The sequence below is a fragment of the Hordeum vulgare genome, chromosome 6H (genome assembly GCF_904849725.1).
Source record: "Hordeum vulgare subsp. vulgare chromosome 6H, MorexV3_pseudomolecules_assembly, whole genome shotgun sequence".
Classification (NCBI taxonomy): domain Eukaryota; kingdom Viridiplantae; phylum Streptophyta; class Magnoliopsida; order Poales; family Poaceae; genus Hordeum; species Hordeum vulgare.
Window position 1 is genome coordinate 95,483,340 of NC_058523.1, and position 20,506 is coordinate 95,503,845.

Here is a 20,506-nt window from a genome sequence, read left to right on the forward strand (position 1 = left end):
TAAGTGAAGCACTAGAGCAATTCCATAGCTCAAAAAGGTTTAAGTGAAGCACATAGAGCAATTCTAACAAATCATAGCATATTTTGGCTCTCTCAAATAGGTGTGTCCAACAAGGATACAAATGACAAACTAAAGTAGAATATCGATGGTTGTTAGAAGAAAGAAGGGATGCCACTTAGGGCATCCCCAAGCTTAGTTGCTTCATACTTCTTGAATATTGTCTTGGCATGCAGCAAGCATCCCCAAGCTTAGGATTTTGTACTCCTTATTACTTCATCCATCGCGATCTCACCCAAAACTTGAAAACTTCAATCACACAAAACTTAACAAAATTCTCGTGAGATCCGTTAGTATACTAAAGCAAAAATTACTACTTTAAGGTACTATTGCAAACCCATTCATCTTTTAATATTGCATTATATATACTGTATTACAACTTTACCATGGCTCATACCACCCAATACAAGTCATGGATTCATCAAAACAAGCACACAATGCAATGGAAACAAAATATGTCTTAAACATAACAGTCTGTAGTAATCTATACTATAACCATACTTCTGTAACTCTAAAAATCCTGAAAATTAGAACAACGTAAAGAATTTGTAGAACAATATTGTGTTAAAATTTAAGCTCATTATCATGCTCCAGTAAGAAAAGGAATCACTCGAGACAAAGTTTCTGTTTCAAATTCAACATTGTTTCTACACATCTTACGAATCATCCTAAAGGTCTTACTTGGCACAGACACTAAATAAAACATAAAAACACAATCGTAATAGAAGCATAATTGTGTTAAACTCTCAAGAACAGAAAGGAAAAGATAAAAATAAATTTTATTCATTGGTTTGCCTCCCAACAAGCGCTATCGTTTTATGCCCCTAGCTAGGCATGATGATTTCAATGATGCTCGCATAAAGGTAAAGAACTGAAACATAAAGAGAGCATCATGAATCTCATGGCAAGCATATTTAAGTATAACCCACTTCCTATGCATAGGGATTTTGTGAGCAAACAAACTATGGGAACAAGAATCAATTAGCATAGGAAGGCAAAACAAGTATAACTTCAAAATTTCCAACACATAGAGAAGAAACTTGATATTATTGCAGTATGTAAAAGCATATGTTCCTCTCTCATAGTAATTTTATGTAGCATCGTGAATAAATTCAACAATATAACTATCACATAAAGCATTATTTTCATGATCCGCATGCATAAAAGTCTTACAATCTTCCAAGGTAGTAGAATTAACATTAACTAAAGTCATGACCTCTCCAAACCCACTTTTATCAAAAAAAATCATAAGATTGAACACTCTCCAAATATGTGGGATTATTTTTACCTAAAGTTAACACTCTTCCAAACCACTTTTTATACTATTGCAAGCCTTATTATCAATAACATATTCATCATGAGGATGAAATAAATTTTCAAGATCATAAGAAGCATCACCCAAATCATGATCATTACAATGAGTAGTGGACATGAAAAAATTTATTCCCCAAGCTTGTAATTTTGCATATCATTGACATAATTGACATTAATATAATTTATAGTAACATCTTTGCAATCATGCTTTTCAATCAAGGAGCTATCATGAATCACTTTATAAATTTATTCTTTCAACACTTTATCAAAAATTCTAGATTCATGATTTTAAAACAAAACTTCATAGAGATAATCAAGTGAACTCAACTCACTAGCAATTGGTTCATCATAATTTGGTCTATTGAAAAGATAATCAAGTGGATGATGATCCATATCAATAGATTTTTAGCAAGGGAAGATGCAAACATTAGAGGGCACATGGCAACACAAGCAAAGATAGAACACAAGCAAAAAGACAAACGGAAAAGAGGGTGAATAAAATGGCAATTTTTGTGAAGTGTGGGAGAGGAAAACGAGAGGCAAATGGCAAATAATGGAAATTGCAAGGAGATGAGATTTGTGATTAGGAACCTGATAAATGTTGATGATGGTCCCCGGCAACGGCGCCAAAAATTCCTTTTGATGTCGCTTGAACTACGTCGGTATTTTCCCCAAAGAGGAAGGTTTGATGCAGCACACCAACGGTAGGTATTTCCCTCAGTGATGAGACCAAAGTTATTGAACCAGTAGGAGAATCACGCAACACTATGTAGACGGCACGTGCACAGAAATAACAAATACTTGCAACCCAATGTAAGAGATGGGTTGTCAATCCCTCACGGGTAAAAAGATAGATAGTTTGATGATAGTTTGGATAGATAGATCTCTCATAGAAGAGAAATAAAAGAAGTAACAAAAAATTGCAGCAAGGTGTTTTTGTGTTTTTGATAATATAGATCTAAGAATATAAGTTGCAAATAAAGGAAAAGGAAAATAGCAATATGGATCTAAAAGTATATGATGATGAAATAGACCCCGGGGTCGTAGATTTCACCAGTGGCTTCTCTCAAGAAAATAGCAATGGTGGGTGAACAAATTATTGTATAGAACAACAAATAATTATGACGATCAAAGACAATGATCATGTATATATGTATCACATCCAAGATTAGTAGACCGACTCCTACTTGCATCTACTACTATTACTCCATACATCGACCGCTATCCAGCATGCATCTAGTGTATTAAGTTCATGGAAAAACGGAGTAATGCAATAAGAATGATGACATGATGTAGACAAGATCTATTCATGTAGGAATAGACCTCGTCTTTTTATCCTTAATAGCAATGATACATGTGTGCCTTCCTGCCCCTTCTGTCACTAGGAAAGGACACCGCAAGATCGAACCCATCACAAAGCACCTATTCACATTGCAAGATAAATAGATCAAGTTGGCCAAACAAAACCCAAATATTGGAGAAGAAACACGAGGCTATAATAATCAAGATTGGATATAATATTCAAGGCAGAATGTGATCATAAACTCATTGTACATCGGATCCCAACAAATACACTGCACAAAAGCATTACCTCAAATAGATCTCCAAGAGACCATTGTATTGAGATACATAGAGAGAAGAATCTATCTAGCTACTGCCTACGGACCCGTAGGTATGATATGAACTATTCACGCATCATCAAAGAGGCACCAATGATGATGATGAACCCCTCCGTGATCGTGTTCCCCTCCAGCGGAGTGCCGTAATAGGGCTCTAGATTGGATCTCGTGGTTCTGGAACTTGTGGCGGCTGGAATTGTTTTTTGTCGATTCCCTTAGGGTTTCTGGAATATTAGGGATTTATAGGGCGAAGAGGCGGTGCAGGAGTCCACTGAAGAGGGCACCACACACCATGGCGCACGTGGGCTCCCTCGCGCCCATGTGGGTGGTGCTCCCCTCGGAACCCCCCCTCTCGTACTTATTTGGCCCATCCCATGTCTTCTCTCCCAGAAAAATTCGCCAACAGGTTTCACTGCATTTGGAATCCATTTGGTGCCGATTTCCTGTGAAGTAAAAAATAAGCAAAAAAAAAAACTAGCACTGGGCACTATATCAATAGGTTAGTCCCAAAAAATGATATAAAGTTGCTATAAAATGATTGTAAACATCCAAGAATGGACATAACAACATGGAACAATAAAAAATTATAGATACGTTGGAGACATATCACGAATCCATTACACGCGGTGATGATTGTGCTTGTGCCTGCTGGAGGTTGATGCATGCACATGAGATGGCGAAGATGAGTGCACGTGTCTAGCTCGAGCGTGTCGATGGTCATTGCTAGAACTCAACGATGGCGTGCGGGGAGTAAGCTGCTGGAGCTTGATACGTGTCCAACGTATATATAAATTTTTATTGTTCGATGTTGATATATTATCATTATAGAATACTTTTGGGGTATTCATTTACAGTTTTATATTATTTTTAAGCACTAACCTTTTGACCCAGTGCCTAGTGCCACTTGATGTTTTCTGCGTGTTTTCACTTTTCAGGTTTTCCATACCAAACGAAGTCGAATTGCCCTAAAACTTTTTGGTGATTTTTTCTGGACCAAAAAATATCATTGCGCATCGGAAGAAGGCTCGATGCCTCACGAGGGGCCCACAAACCAACAGGGCGCACCCTAGGGGGTGCGCCTTGATGGCTTGTGGCTCTCTCGTGGTTTTATCTTGAAATTTAAGTGAGGGATCACCTTATAATGCTACCATCGTCCTAAGACAAATAAGGTGCATAAAAGGATTAACATAACATGCAAATCATAAGTGACATGATATGGCCATGCACTTGTGCTTCTTGATCTCCATCACCAAAGCACCGGCATGATCTCCATCGTCACCGGCGCCACACCATGATCTCCATCATTGTGCTGCCATCGAGGTTGTCGCGCCAACTACGTTGTTACCACTAAAGCTACTTAACTAGTGATAAAGCAAAGCATCACCAGGCGCAAAATAATTAAAGACAACCCTATGGATCCTTCCGGTTGTCGTATCATCGACGTGTAAGTCGATATTTAACTATTACAACATGATCATCTCATACATCAAATATATCATATCATTTCTTTGGCCACATCATATCACATCATATCGTGCAAAAATAAGTTAAACATCCTCTAATTTGTTGTTGCTTGTTTTACATGGCTGCTATGGGTATCTAGTATGATCGCATCTTACTTACGCAAAAAACACAACTGTAATATACAAGTTGCTATTTAACCTTCTCCAAGGACCGCCTTTGTCAAATCCGATTCAACTAAAATTGGAGAAACAAACACCCCCTAGTCATCTTTATGCAACAAGTTGCATGTTGGTCGATGAAACCGGTCTCTCGTAAGCGTACGAGTAATGTTGCTATGGTCCGCTTCATCCAACAATACTGTCAAATCAAGAAAACACTAAGGAGGGACCAATCTGAATATCAATGCCCACAAACTCCTTTGTGTTCTACTCGAGATGTCATCTACGCATAAACCTAGCTCATGATGCCACTCTTGGGGAACATTGCATGGGAAACAAAAAATTTCCTACTCACACATAAGATCTATCGATGGTGATGAACATCTACGAGAGGAGATATCAGATCCACATACCATTGTAATCGCTAAGCGGGAAGTATTAAGAAACGCGGTTGATGTAGTCGAACGTCTTCACGATCCAAATCGCTATTCGTCACACGAACTTCGTCCCGATCTAGCACCGAATGGACGACACCTCCATGTTCAGCACACGTACATCTCGATGACGATCTCCGCCTTCTTGATCCAGCAAGAGAGATGAAGAGGTAGCTAAATTTTCCGGCAGCGCGACAACATGACGGCGACGGTGGTGGAGTTACTCCGGCAGGGCTTCGTCGTGTCGTACCGAAATAACTACGGGGTGTCACGAAGTAGTGGAGGGAGAGAGGGCTGCACCTTGGCTTGTGGTGCAAAAATCCTCTCTACCCTCCACTATATATAGGAGGAGGAGGGAGGGGTGGCGCCCTAGGGACTTTCCCTAGGGTTCGGTCGACGCAAGCAGGAGGGAGGAGTCCTCCTCCAATTCGGTTTGGATAAGGAGGACTCCTCTCCCAAGTCGGTTTGGCCCACCTCTCTCTCTTTTTCCAGTTCAGTCGAATAGGCCCACTTGGGCTGGCCACCCAGCCCACTAGGGGCTGGTGTAACACCCTTGAGACTGCTTGGCCCCCCTCCGGGTGAGTGGCCCCTCCCGATGGAACCCCAGAACCCATTCGTCACTCCCGGTACTTTACGGATAATGCCCAAAATCCTTCCGGCGGCCAAATGGATACTTCCTATATATTAATTTTCATCTCTGGACCATTCCGGAACTCCTCGTGACATCTGGGATCTCATCTGGGACTTGATCTGAAGTTTCATGATCATCATCATTAGCTTCCTCTTCAACTGATGTAGCTTCGACAGAAACATCTTTATGTCTAGCGCCACCATCTGGTTGAAGTAAAGGTTCTATAACCTCATCAAGTCCTATCTTCCTCCCACTCAATTCTTTCGAGAGAAATTCTTTCTCAAGAAAAGCTTCGTTCTTAACGACAAAAACATTGCCCTCGGGTCTGAGATAAAAGGTGTACCCAAGTATCCCTTTTGGGTATTCTATGAAGACGCACTTTTCTGCTTTGGGTTCCAGCTTTTCAGGCTGAAGCTTTCTGACATAAGCATCACATCCCCAAACTTTAAGAAACGACAACTTTGGATTCTTAACAAACCATAGTTCATATGGCGCCGTCTCAACGGATTTTGATGGTGCCCTATTTAAAGTGAGTGCAACTGTCTCTAATGCATAACACCAAAACGATAACAACAAATCAGTAAGAGACATCATATAACACACCATATCTAATAAAGTGTGATTACGACGTTCAGACACACCATTACGTCGTGGTGTTCCATGCGGTGTCAACTGTGAAATAATTCCACATTGTCTTAAGTGAGTGCCAAACTCATAACTCAGATATTCACCTCCTCAATCAGATCGTAGGAACTTGATCTTCTTGTTATGATGATTCTCCACTTCGGGTGAATAAGCCCACTTGGGCTGGCTACCCAGCTCACTAGGGACTGGTGTGCCACCCTTGGGCCTGTTTAGTCCCCCTCCGGGTGAGTGGCCCCTCCCGGTGGAACCCCGGAACCCATTCGTCACTCCCGGTACTTTACCGGTAATGCCCAAAATCCTTCCGGCAGCCAAATGGATACTTCCTATATATCAATATTCATCTCTGGACCATTTCAGAAGTCCCCGTGACGTCCGGGATCTCATCTGGGACTTTGAACAACATTCTGTCACCAACATACACTAGATCGTTGATGGCGCGCGTTGCCGCGCCCATCCATTTTTTAAATAAAATGGTAGGAAATTTGGAAAGTACATTAGTTAAGAAAAACAAATAAATTATGCATAAGACTGATCCATATATTTTCGTACCATCCATAGTATGAGAAGTTGAAAATATATTGGAAAACTAAATTGATCAATCATATTATAAAAATATATTGAGATAAATAATCAGACCATCAAGAAAAGAAAATCTTAGTCAACTAAATATAGATAATTTGTACCCTATATACTTGGGATTGAAACAATGTATATCAGAATGTGATGACAAGTATAGATATTGATAAGGAACCAGACCCATGTAGATAACTTTAAGCAGGGTAAGCATTGACACAACAAAGATCGTACGTGCTGGTCATAAATGTGTATCTGATATAGGAGTCTAGGAAATATGCATGTTTGTAATTAATGCTAGAGCCGGAGCATTGCGTTTACTATTCTTGAGTATAATGCCCTGCTTAGGTGTCTTCCGCAAAATCTTTGCGTTGCAACACATATGATCTCAGAACATGACAAAAGCTTCAAATCCCCAAATAAAATGCCGACAAATAAGAATGTAAAGCAACATCAATTAATCATGCAAAGGAAGCTGGTATTACTAAGCACTTTCATGAAATTACATCTTCCATACTTTATATTTTTAACACTTCTACGATATCAATAACCATAAATAATATCATGATGCTCTCTCAATGGTCAAGTTGAAATGACTACATGAAACGGATAAATGGCGCATGAACCATTCTTTCTGATGCAAAAAAAACGTTCAAGAAAAAGAGGAATCATAAACTCCAATTACCATAGTTTTTTGTTGTTGTCAAAAAGGCAATTTAAGAGTGGAAAGAAAACAACCATGGGTTTTATTTTAACTTGAAAGTTGACAAATCCATGATATAGTCCAGTTAATCAAGTATAAAGGTAATTCAAGGGCAACTTTTGGATGATATATGTTTTTGAAAACTAAAGCTGAGATAGCCATTGGTAAATATGAAGTTAGCTTAAGTAATCCGAGGTGACAATTCTTTATTTCAACTCTTCAAGATATAGTTAACTAAATTTTGAATAGTATATTAAACTATTAAACATCAAATGGCATGGAACATAGCTAACTGAATTTAATCTTCAAATGGATGCAGAATATTGCACGTTCATACACAGTGGCGGAGCTTCATGGGGGCCAACCTGGGCGGTTATATATATACAGTCATACCAAAACTTTCCACTAAAAATGAGTTTACAGTGATATTATTTGCCCCCTCCCCAGGCCAATGCCCCCCATGATCTCAGCCCAAGCTCCGCCACTGTTCATATATGTCCGCATTTACATGCTTTAATTCCCAATATTTCTGTAAAGAGAAATTTTGTAAAACTATAATTTCCTATGCATCACAGGTCACAGAACAAGGATGTCTGCAGCCCAACAACATGTTGCTTTGTTAATTGAGCATAGGTACATAAGAAGCCGGGTTCATATAGGCATCTTTGTTTCCAAGAAGATAAACCTGAAGCAGTTGCATGACAATAAAGAGAATAACATACCCCCTCTGAATCATCATAATGGGATGCCTTCGTTCTGCTCACCTCCAAGCAGCAAAAATATGTGAAGACAAAGTGAACAAATCTTAGTATTATAAAACATGAAAGTGCTAAGAGGAGCAGGAACGGGAACCAAGATAAACAAATCTTCCATTGGATCCATTCCCTTCCTTGTTTTAACGGAAAATGACAGCCTTTTATACAAGCATTGTGCAACTACAATATCACAACTAAATTATAACACACACACACACACACAAACAGAGAGAGAGAGAGCGCCATCATCCTTGGTCAAGGTGAAGGCCTCCTAAGGTAAACAACGACACATGCTAAACCTGTTTTTGATTATGTTGACAATTGCAAATTTTAAGAGATTACTCATATAGGAACTCAAAAGAATCTTTAAGAATAGCTAAAATAATGAACGATTTTAAACTACAAATTCAATAAGGAATCATGCATAGATAAAATTAAGAATTGATACCAGAAAAATGTCCCATAAGCCTGTTAAAGAGCTATTGCTAAGATTACAGTGAAGCAGACATACACGACACAGGAGCAGAAGCACAGGGAGAAGTTCAGAACATGGCCATGATGCATAAACCATAAATCCATAACCGAAACATGAATTGTACTTAAGAAATTGTAGCTACAGATTTTATTTTATGATAGCACTTAAGAAGGCATCAACAGTGGAACCGAGAGTATCTTTGGAGGATTCTTGAGGGACTTGTTTAAAAAAATGGTAATTCGGACACAGCACAATCCCATATCAACTACTCTTCATGCTCTTCACACATATTATGTTTGGAACGCATGTTATAATTGCTTGTGTAGGCGCAATGTGAGATGTCATATTTAGCATGTGGTACTTACAACAGCAAAGAGGAGCCTCTAATATGATAATATATGTCTTGTGGCATCTCAGCTGTCGCCAATAGGAGTGTCTGCTTCACTTGCCCATGTTGTTGGCCCTTTCCTGGTGTTGCCTTTTGCCTGCTACACCATACACATCAAGGCTAGGTTCACGTCAGCCGAAAGACGTCATCATCATCAGGCCCCACAAATTCAAATCAACAGATGACCACCGGCAGGAGTCATTTCACTCGGTACTAATGGTTAATGGCATCAACGGGAGAATATTTGGCATGGTAGAAGCATTTGATATTTGAAAGGAAAAGTTATAAAGCGTTGATAGCGAAGCATGTGTGATAAATAGGTAGCAGAGTAAATTGTTGATGAGCTGTACATGAAGTGTCCTACGATCCTCTTGATTCTGATTTGGATTATTTGATGGTTCTAACTATTTCTTCTCCTTCCCGGTATTTTCTGAAATCACATTTTCTCAATTTCTAATGCGCATAGATGTCCTTCATTCTACTGCTCTAGAACTCCATGTAAAGAAATATCATACTTTCCATTGTCAAGAAACTTTATAGCTTCCCACGATAACAAAATATAGACTAATCTAAAGGCATTAGAAGCTGGGTTGCATTCAGTTTTGAAATCACGAATATCAAGATGTGCAAGTTCAGGGAAATACTTAGTAAAGGAAAACAAAGTTGTGACTTCATACTAGCAAAGAAATTCCTAGCTGGGGATGCGTAAGTATCCAATCTTTGCAATTGCCTTAACAATCCATAAAATTGCCTTAACACTTCCTGTGATCAGACAACTAAAACAATATCCTATGAGAAGGCTTAAATGATAATAACTCCCTGCTAATGATACTGTTAAAATAACCAGAGTAGAAGTTGGGTGTTACGTGCTCAAGAAGAGCATGATACCGTGAACCAATGCCCTAAGCAGTTAGAGCATCATAAGCGGCAAATACATTCAATCTCTTATTTTGTATTCCTGGAGAGCATCATAAGCAGTTAGAGCAGTTCAGAATAGGTCATAGTCCTAACCTGTCTTTACAGTCATCATATAAAAATATAGAAATAGAGGGCATGAGTAAAAAGGGAGATGTATCTGAAACAATCCTAGGAAAAAAAGCTCCACAAAAAAGTAGGCAAATGGAGAACAATTCATGTCCACCACAAGTAGCAATTAGTCTTACAAAAGCGCACATCAAGTTTCATCGCCATGATTTCGCCGCCGCATATCCCGAGACAGGCTGATCAATGAGGAATCGTGACGGCAGAGCGGGTGCAGCAGACCATCGAAGCAACTGGCATCGCCCCATTGCTACGGCAACAAAAGTCCTTCCCCGGCAATGGTGACAGAGATCCTTCTGTCGTCTCTTGAGCTTGCGTTGGTTTTTCCCTTGAAGAGGAAAGGGTGATGCAGCACAGGAGCAGTAAGTATTTCCCTCAGTTTGAGAACCAAGGTATCAATCCAGTAGGAGAATCTCGTCAAGTCCAGAGTACCTGCGCAAGCACAAAAGAGCTTGCACCCAACGCTTTAAAGGGGTTGTCAATCCCTTCAAGATTGATTGCAAAGTGAGATCTGAAGGCGGAAAGTGCAACGAAGAAAGAGTGTAAGGCTGAAAATATGGTGTGGAGTAGACCCTGGGGCCATAGTGTTCACTAGAGGCTTCTCCCAAAATAGCAAATATCACGGTGGGTGAACAAATTACTGTCGAGCAACTAATAGAACCGCGCAAAGTCATGACGATATCTAAGGCAATGATCATACATATAGGCATCATGTCCGAGACAAGTAGACCGATACTTTCTGCATCTACTACTATTACTCCACACATCGACCGCTATCCAGCATGCATCTAGTGTATTGAGTTCATGACGAACAGAGTAACGCCTTAAGCAAGATGACATGATGTAGATGGATAAACTCAAACCAATGATGAAAACCCCATCTTTTTACCCTTGATGGCAACAACACGATGCGTGCCTCGCTACCCCTTCTGTCACTGGGTGAGGTCACCGCACGGTATGAACCCAAAACCAAGCACTTCTCCCATTGCAAGAATCATAGATCTAGTTGGCCAAACAAAACCCACAACTCGAAGAGAATTACAAGGATATGAAATCATGCATAAGAGAGATCAGAAGAAACTCAAATAAGATTCAAAGATAATCTGATCATAAATCCACAATTCATCGGATCTCGACAAACACACCGCAAAAGAAGATTACATCGGATAGATCTCCATGAAGATCATGGAGAACTTTGTATTGAAGATCCAAGAGAGAGAAGAAGCCATCTAGCTATTAGCTATGGACCCGTAGGTCTATGGTGAACTACTCATGCATCATCGGAGAGGTCATGGTGTTGATGAAGAAGCCCTCCGTATCCGAATCCCCCCTCCGGCAGGGCACCAGAACGTGCCCCAGATGGGATCTTGCGGAGACAGGAGCTTGCGGCGGCGGAAAAGTACTTTCGATGATCTCCTGATTTTTTATGGAATTTTAGAGAATATATAGGCGCAAAACCTAGGGCAAAGGAGGCTCAGGGAGCCCACAAGACAGGGGGGCGCGGGCCCCCTGGCTGCGCCATGAGGTCTTGTGGGGTCCCTGGTGGCCCCCTACCCTGATTCTCCGACTTCCCGATCTTTTTCTGTTCCGGAAAAAATCTTTTGGGTAGTTTCATTCCGTTTGGACTCCGTTTAAAATCCTCCTCTGAAAGGGGTAAAAACATGAAAAAAACAGGAACTGGCACTTGGCACTGAGTTAATAAGTTAGTCCCAAAAAATATATAAAAGGCATGCAAAACATCCAAAGTTTGACAAGATAATAGCATGAAACCATCAAAAATTATAGATACGTTGGAGACGTATCAAGCATCCCCAAGCTTAACTCCTGGTCGTCCTTGAGTAGGGAAGTGATAAAGAATGAATTTTTGATGTGGAATGCTACCTAGTATATTTGTCCTTTGTAACTTCTTTCACGTGACATGAATGTTCAGAACCGTAAGATTCGAAACAATAGTTTGCTATTCGCATGAAAACAATAATACTTCAAGCAAACTAGCAAGGTAATCATGAACTTTCAAAATAACAAGGCCAAGGAAAGTTATCCCTACAAAATCATATAGTCTGGCTATGCTCCATCATCCCCACACAACTAATTTTAATCATGCACAACCCAGGTATTGGCCAAGTAATTGTTTTCGCACTCTTACTTTCTCAAACTTTTTATAACTATCACGCAATACATGAGCGTGAGCCATGGATATAGCACTATAGGTGGAATAGAGTGTGGTGGTGGTTGTGAGACAAAAAGGAGGAGATGGTCACATTGACTCGGCGTATCAAAGGTCTATGGAGATGCCCATTAATAGATATCAATGTGAATGAGTAGGGATTTCCATACAAGGGATGCACTAGAGCTATAAGTATGTGAAAGCTCAAAAGGAGAAATAGTGGGTGTGCATCCAACTTGGTTGCTCATGAAGACCTAGGGAAATTTTGAGGAAGACCATCATTGGAATATACAAGCCAAGTTATATAATGAAGATTCCCACTAGCATATGGTAGTGACAAAGCAAGAAGCTCCCAATCATGAAGAACATGGTGCTATTATGAAGCACAAGTGTGGAAAAAGATAGTAGCATTGTCCCTTCTCTCTTTTTCTCTTTTTTTGGGCTCTTAGGACTCTTTTTTTCCTCACCTGGGAAAATGCTCTAATAATGATGATCATCACACTTTTATTTACTCACAACTCAAAGCTTAGAATGATGATGACTCTATAGGAAATGCCTCCGGTAGTGTACCGGGATGTGCAACAATCTAGCTTGGCGTATGACGTTGAAACATCTCGCTAGCTATGTTACGATCATGCAATGGCAATATGAGAGTGACGGCACAAGTCATGAGACGGAACGGTGGGAGTTGCATGTCAATATATCTTGGAATGGCTATGAAAATGCCATAGTAGGTAGGTATGGTGGCTGTTTTGAGGAAGGCATATGGTGGATTTGTGCACCGGCGAGAATTGCGCGGCACTAGAGAGGCTAGCAATGGTGGAAGGTGAAAGTGCATCTATACCATGGACTCACATTAGTCATGAAGAACTCACATACTTATTGCGAAAGTTTTTATTAGTAATCGAAACAAAGTGCTAAACACATACTCCTAGGGGAAGGGTTGTTAGGTGTTAACCATCGCGCGATCCCGACCTCAACACAAAGCATGACAATCAATAGATCAATTATGCTCCGACTTCCTAACATAGCAGTTCACCATACGTGCATGCTACGGGAATCACTAACTTCAACAGAAGTATTTCTAGATTCACAACACCCTACTAACATAACTCTTAATATTACCAAATCCACGTCTCAAAACTAATTGAGAGGAATCAAAACTTCTCTTTCTACTCAATGCACATGAAGATGGAGGTTTTTGTATCCTATTTGGGTACCTATCACCTTTGCGACTACTTTCATAGCATAAGCCAACTACCAAGTCATGCACCGCCGTGCTCTAAAAGATCTAAGTGAAGCACACAGAGCAAAACTATCTAGCTCAAAAGATATAAGTGAAGCACTATGAGCATTCTAGCAAAATCACGATGAGTGCATGTCTCTCTATTTCAAAAAGGTGTGCAGCAAGGATGATTGTGACACAACAGAAATAAAAGACTCCTACGATACAAGACGCTCCAAGCAAAACACATATCATGTGGTGAATAAAAATATAGCTCCAAGTAATATTACCGATGGATTGGAGACGAAAGAGGGGATGCCTTCCCGGGGCATCCCCAAGCTTAGGCTTTTTGGTGTCCTTGAATTTGGCTTGGGATGCCTTGGGCATCCCCAAGCTTGAGCTCTTTCCACTCCTTATCTCTTTGTCCATGAGAACATCACCCAAAACTTGAAAACTTCACAACACAAAACTTAAACAGAAACTTGTGATAACATTAGCACAAGAAAACAAACTACCACTTCTTTTGGTACTGTAGCAACTTGAATTCTATCTATATTGGTGTTGGGCTACTGTACTCTCACTTTTCCATGGCTAGTACCCCCGATACTAACCATAGTTTCATCAAAACAAGCAACCAACTCAATAAAAACAGAATCTGTCAAAAATAGACCAGCCTGTAGCAATCTGTATACTTCGTATACTTCTGGTACCTCAAAAATTCTGAAACATTACGACTGCCTGGGCAAAAGGCATATCAACCAGCAGCAAAAAGAATCAACTCAAAAGCTCTTTCTGAATAAAAATGAGAAATAATCGCGTGAGAGAAAAGTTTCTGTCTTTTTCCAGCACGATCGAACAACCATCACCAAGACTAGTCATAAAGGTTTTTCTTGGCTCAAACACAAAAAGAAACACAAAATACACAATCATAACAGAATTATGATGGTGTGGACGCAACAAAACAGAAAGCAAAAAGCAAAGATAAATTCATTGGGTTGCTTCCCAATAAGCGCTATTGTTTAACGCCCTTAGCTAGGCATAAGGATTTTAATGATGCTCACATAAAAGATAGCAATCAGACACGAAGGGAGCATCATGAAATATGTGAAAATCACATCTAAGTCTAACATACTTCCTATGCATAGGCATTTTATAGGAAAACAGATTGTCAAGACAAACAATATTTGCCATATGCAAGGAAGAAGAAAGAGACAATAGCAATCTCCACATAACGAGAGGTAATTTGGTAACATGAAAGTTTCTACCACAATATTTTCCTCTCTCATAGCAATTACATGTGGGATTAAATTCAACAAAATAGTATCACAAAGGATATTCTTTTCATGATCCACATGCATGCAAATTTGACGCTCTTCAAAAATAGTGGGATTATCATCAACTAAAGTCATGACTTCTCCAAACCCACTTTCAATATTATTGCAAATATCATTGCAACAAGTAGTCGACATAGAAAAACTAGCATCCCCAAGCTTAGGGTTTTGCATATTTTTAGCATGATTGTCATTAATAGAATTTATAATGAAATCATTGCAATCATGCTTTTCATTCAAGGATCCCTCGTGAATCATTTCATAAATTTCTTCATCACGATTTTCAGATTCACGCATCTCAAGCAAAACTCCATAGAGAAAGTCAAGTGCACTCAACTCACTAGCAATTGGTTCCACCTAAGTGGATATATTAAAGAGATTAGCAAGTGGGTGAGGATCCATATCAGTAGATTTTCAGCAAGCGAAGATGCAAGCATATTGAAGGCACATAGCACTCAAGCAAAGGAAAGGCAAGCGAGAGAAAAGGGCGAACGAAAAAGGCAAACGAAAAAGGCAAATGAAAAAGGAAAATTGTGAAGTGGGGAGAGGAAAACGAGAGGCAACTAGCAAACAAAGTAAATGCAAGAGATGAGTTTGCGACACCTACTTGGATGAGTTTATGACTTGATCCTCCCCGACAATGGCGCCAGAAATTCTTCTGCTACGGCAACAAAAGTCCTTCCCCGGGAATGGTGCCAGAGATCCTTTTGTCGTCTGTTGAGCTTGCGTTGGTTTTTCCCATGAAGAGGAACACATGATGCAGCACAGGAGCAGTATGTATTTCCCTCAGTTTGAGAACCAAGGTATCAATCCAGTAGGATAATCTCGTCAAGTCCAGAGTACCTGCGCAAACACAAAAGAGCTTGCACCCAATGCTTTAAAGGGGTTGTCAATCCCTTCAAGATCGATTGCAAAGTGAGATCTAAAGGCAGAAAGTGCAACGAAGAAAGAGTGTAAGGCTGAAAATATGGTGTGGAGTAGAGCCGGGGGCCATAGTGTTCACTAGAGGCTTCTCTCAAAATAGCAAATATCACGGTGGGTGAACAAATTACTATCGAGCAATTGATAGAACCGTGCAAAGTCATGACGATATCTAAGGCAATGATCATACATATAGGCATCACGTCCGAGACAAGTAGACCGATACTTTCTGCATCTACTACTATTACTCCACACATCGACCACTATCCGGCATGCATCTAGTGTATTGAGTTCATGACGAACAGAGTAACGCCTTAAGCAAGATGACATGATATAGAGGGATAAACTCAAACCAATGATGAAACCCCCATCTTTTTACCCTTGATGGCAACAACATGATGCATGCCTCGCTACCCCTTCTGTCATTGGGTGAGGTCACCGCACGGTATGAACCCAAAACAAAGCACTTCTCCCATTGCAAGAATCATAGATCTAGTTGGCCAAACAAAACCCACAACTCGAAGAGAATTACAAGGATATGAAATCATGCATAAGAGAGATCAGAAGAAACTCAAATTAGATTCATAGATAATATGATCATAAATCCACAATTCATCGGATCTCGACAAAGACACGGCAAAAGAAGATTACATCGGATAGATCTCCATGAAGATCATGGAGAACTTTGTATTGAAGATCCAAGAGAGAGAAGAAGCCATCTAGCTACTAGCTATGGACCCGTAGGTCTATGGTGAACTACTCACGCATCATCGGAGAGGTCATGGTGTTGATGAAGAAGCCCTCTGTATCCGAATCCCCCTCCGACAGGGCACCAAAACGTGCCCCAGATGGGATCTTGCGGAGACAGAAGCTTGCGGTAGAGGAAAAGTACTTTCGATGATCTCCTGATTTTTTATGTAATTTTAGAGAATATATAGGCACAAAACCTAGGGCAAAGGAGGCTCAGGGAGCCCACAAGCCAGGGGGCGCGGCCCCCTGGCCGCGCCATGAGGGCTTGCGGGGTCCCTGGTGGCCCCCTGCCCTGATTCTCCGGCTTCCTGATCTTTTTCTGTTCCGGAAAAAATCCTTTTGGCAGTTTAATTCCGTTTGGACTCCGTTCAAAATCCTCCTCTGAAAGGGGTCAAAAACATGAAAAAAACAGGAACTGGCACTTGGCACTGAGTTAATAAGTTAGTCCCAAAAAATATATAAAAGGCATGCAAAACATCCAAAGTTTGACAAGATAATAGCATGAAACCATCAAAAATTATAGATACGTTGGAGACGTATCACCCATCACTATTGCTCAAGGGCCTCGCCTCCCTCCCACGTCGGATACCCTCGCGAGCGTTGCCTCTGCTTGTTCCCCAACCGCACCATGCCGCCGCATCGTGCCTGCATCGACTACCTCGTTTGGATCCCTAGAGCGAATCATTTATTTACGACTGAAGCGAATCAGCGGCAGATCGGTCTGTAAATGGGCTTTCCATACTAGCCGAAGCCCAATCAACCACAGTGCTTAGAAAAAGTCATGAGAGTAGCGGCCCCTTAGGACAGGAGGCCCAGATTGCGGAAACTTGCGCTGGAACGGTGGTCTCACGGCCAGGAACGATTTCGAAGCAAAATTTGACGGTCGATATCACCTAGTACGTGAGAGAGCTCGGTTTGGGTGGAATTTTACTATCCTAAATAATTCAACTATACCGAAATGTCACCGAACCTTAAGTGTGTAGACCGTGTGGGTTCGAGAACTATGCAGACAAGATCTGAGACATTCTCCGGTCAATAACCAATAGTGGGACCTGGATGTCCATATTGGCTCCTCCATATTCTATAAAGATCTTTATCGGTTGAACCTCCATGTCAAGGATTTAGTTAATCCCGTACAACATTCCCTTTGTCCTTCGGTATGTTACTTGCCCAAGATTCGATCGTCGGTATCTCTATACCTATTTGAATCTCATTACCGGAAGTCTCTTTACTCGTTCTGTAATACAAAATCCTGTGGCTAACTCTTTAGTCACATTTCTTGCAAGGCTTGTTGTGATGTTGCATTACCAAGTGGGCCACGAGATACATCTCCATCATACGGAGTGTCAAATCCCAGTCTTGATCCATGCTAACTCAACGGTCACCTTCAGTGATACATGCAGAGCACCTTTATAGTCACTGAGTTACGTTGCGATGTTTGATACACACAAGGTATTCTTCCGATGTCAGTGAGTTACATGATCTCATGGTCATAGGAATATATACTTAAAATGCAGAAAAACAGTAGCAATAAAACGAGATGATCACATGCTACATTTTTAGTTTGGGTCTTGTCCATCACATCATTCTCCTAATGATGTGATCCTGTTATCAAGTCAAAACCCTTATCCATGGCTAGGAAACCCTTTACCATCTTTGATCAACGAGCTAGTCTACTAGAGGCTTACTAGGGATAGTGTGTTGTCTATGTATCCACACATGTATCCGAGTTTGCATTCAATAAATTCTAGCATGGATAATAAATGATTATCTCGAGCAAGGAAATATAATAATAAATATTTTATTATTGCCTCTGGGGCATATTTCCAACAGTATCTCACTTGCACTAGAGTCAATAATCTTGCTCACATCACTATGTGATTTACAATGTAACGAATCTAACACCCATGCAGTTCTGGTGTTGATCATGTTTTGCTCGTGGAAGAGGCTTAGTCAGCGGGCCTACAATATTCAGATCTGTGTGCACTTTGCAAATATTTATGTCCTCCTCCTTGATGTAATCGTGGATGGAATTGAAGCGTCACTTTATGTGTCTGGTCCTCTTGTGAAACCTTGGTTCCTTAGCTAGAGCAATGGCACGAGTGTTGTCATAGGACAAAGTCATTGGATCCAGTGCACTGGGCACAACTCCAAGATCTATCATGAACTGCTTCATCCAGACACCTTCTTTAGCCGCCTTTGCGGCAACTATGTACTTTGCTTCACATGTAGAATCAGCTACCACACTTTGCTTGGAACTGCACCAACTTACCGCACCCCCATTAAGAATAAATACGTATCTGGTTTGTGACTTAGAGTCATCCAGATGAGTGTCAAATCTTGCATCGACGTAACCCTTTACGACGAGCTCATTGTCACCTGCATAAACGAGAAACATTTCCTTAGTCCTTTTCAGGTACTTTAGAATATTCTTGACCGTTGTCCAGTGGTCCATTCCCGGATCACTTTGAAACCTTCCTGCCATACTTATGGTAAGGCTGACATCTGGTCTAGTGCACATCATTGCATACATGATAGAACCTATGGGTGAAGCATAAGGGACGACACTCATCTTTTCTCTATCTTCTGCGAGTACTGGGCATTGAGTCTTACTCAACTTCACACCTTGTAGCACAGGCAAGAACCCTTTCTTGGACTATTCCATTTTGAACTTCTTCAAAAATTTGTCAAGGTATGTGCTATGTGAAAGTCCTATTAAGCGTCTTGATCTATCTCTATAGATCTTGATGCCTAATATGTAAGCAGCTTCTCCTAGGTCCTTCATTCAAAAATTTTATTCAAATAATCCTTTACGCTTCCTAAAAGATCTATATTGTTTCCAATCTGCAATATGTCATCCACATATTGTATTAGAAATGCTATAGATCTCTCACTCACTTTCTTGTAATACAAGCTTCACCATAAACTTGTACAAACCCGAACGCCTTGATCACCTCATCAAAGCGTTGATTCCTACACCGAGATGCTTGCACCAGTCCATAAATGGATCGCTGGAGTTTGCATACTTTGGTAGAATTCTTTGGATCGACAAAACCTTGCGGTTCCATCATATACAACTCTTCCTTAAGAAAATCGTTAAGCAACGTTGTTTTGACATCCATCTGCCAAATTTCATAATCGAAAAATGTAGCTATTGCTAACATGATTCTGACGGAATTAAGCATCGCTACGGGTGAGAAAGTCTCATCATAGTCAACTCCTTGAACTTGTAAAAATCTTTTGCCACAAGTCGAGCTTTAAAGACGATGACATTACCGTCCGCATCCGCCTTCTTCATAAAGATCCATTTGATCTGAATGGCCTTTAGCCCTTCAGGTAATACTTCCAAAGTCCATACTTTGTTTTCATACATAGATACTATCTTCGATTTCATGGCCTCTAACCATTTGTTGGAATCCGGGCCCACCATTGCTTCTCCATAGCTCGTAGGTTCATCGTTGTCTAACAGCATGATTGACAAGACAGGGTTGTCGTACCACTCAGGAGCAGTATGTGCCATTGTCGACCTACGATGTTTGATAGAAACTTGATCTGAAGTTTCATGATCATCGTCATTAGCTTCCTCTTCAACTGATGTAACTTCGACACAAACATCTTTATGTCCTGCGCCACCATCTGGTTGAAGTAAAGGTTCTATAACCTCATCAAGTTCTATCTTCCTCCCACTCAATTCTTTCGAGAGAAATTCTTTCTCAAGAAACGCTTCATTCTTAGCGACAAACACTTTGCCCTCGGATCTGAGATAAAAGGTGTACCCAACTGTCTCTTTTGGGTATCCTATGAAGACACACTTTTCTGCTTTGGGTTCCAGCTTTTTAGGCCAAAGCTTTTTGA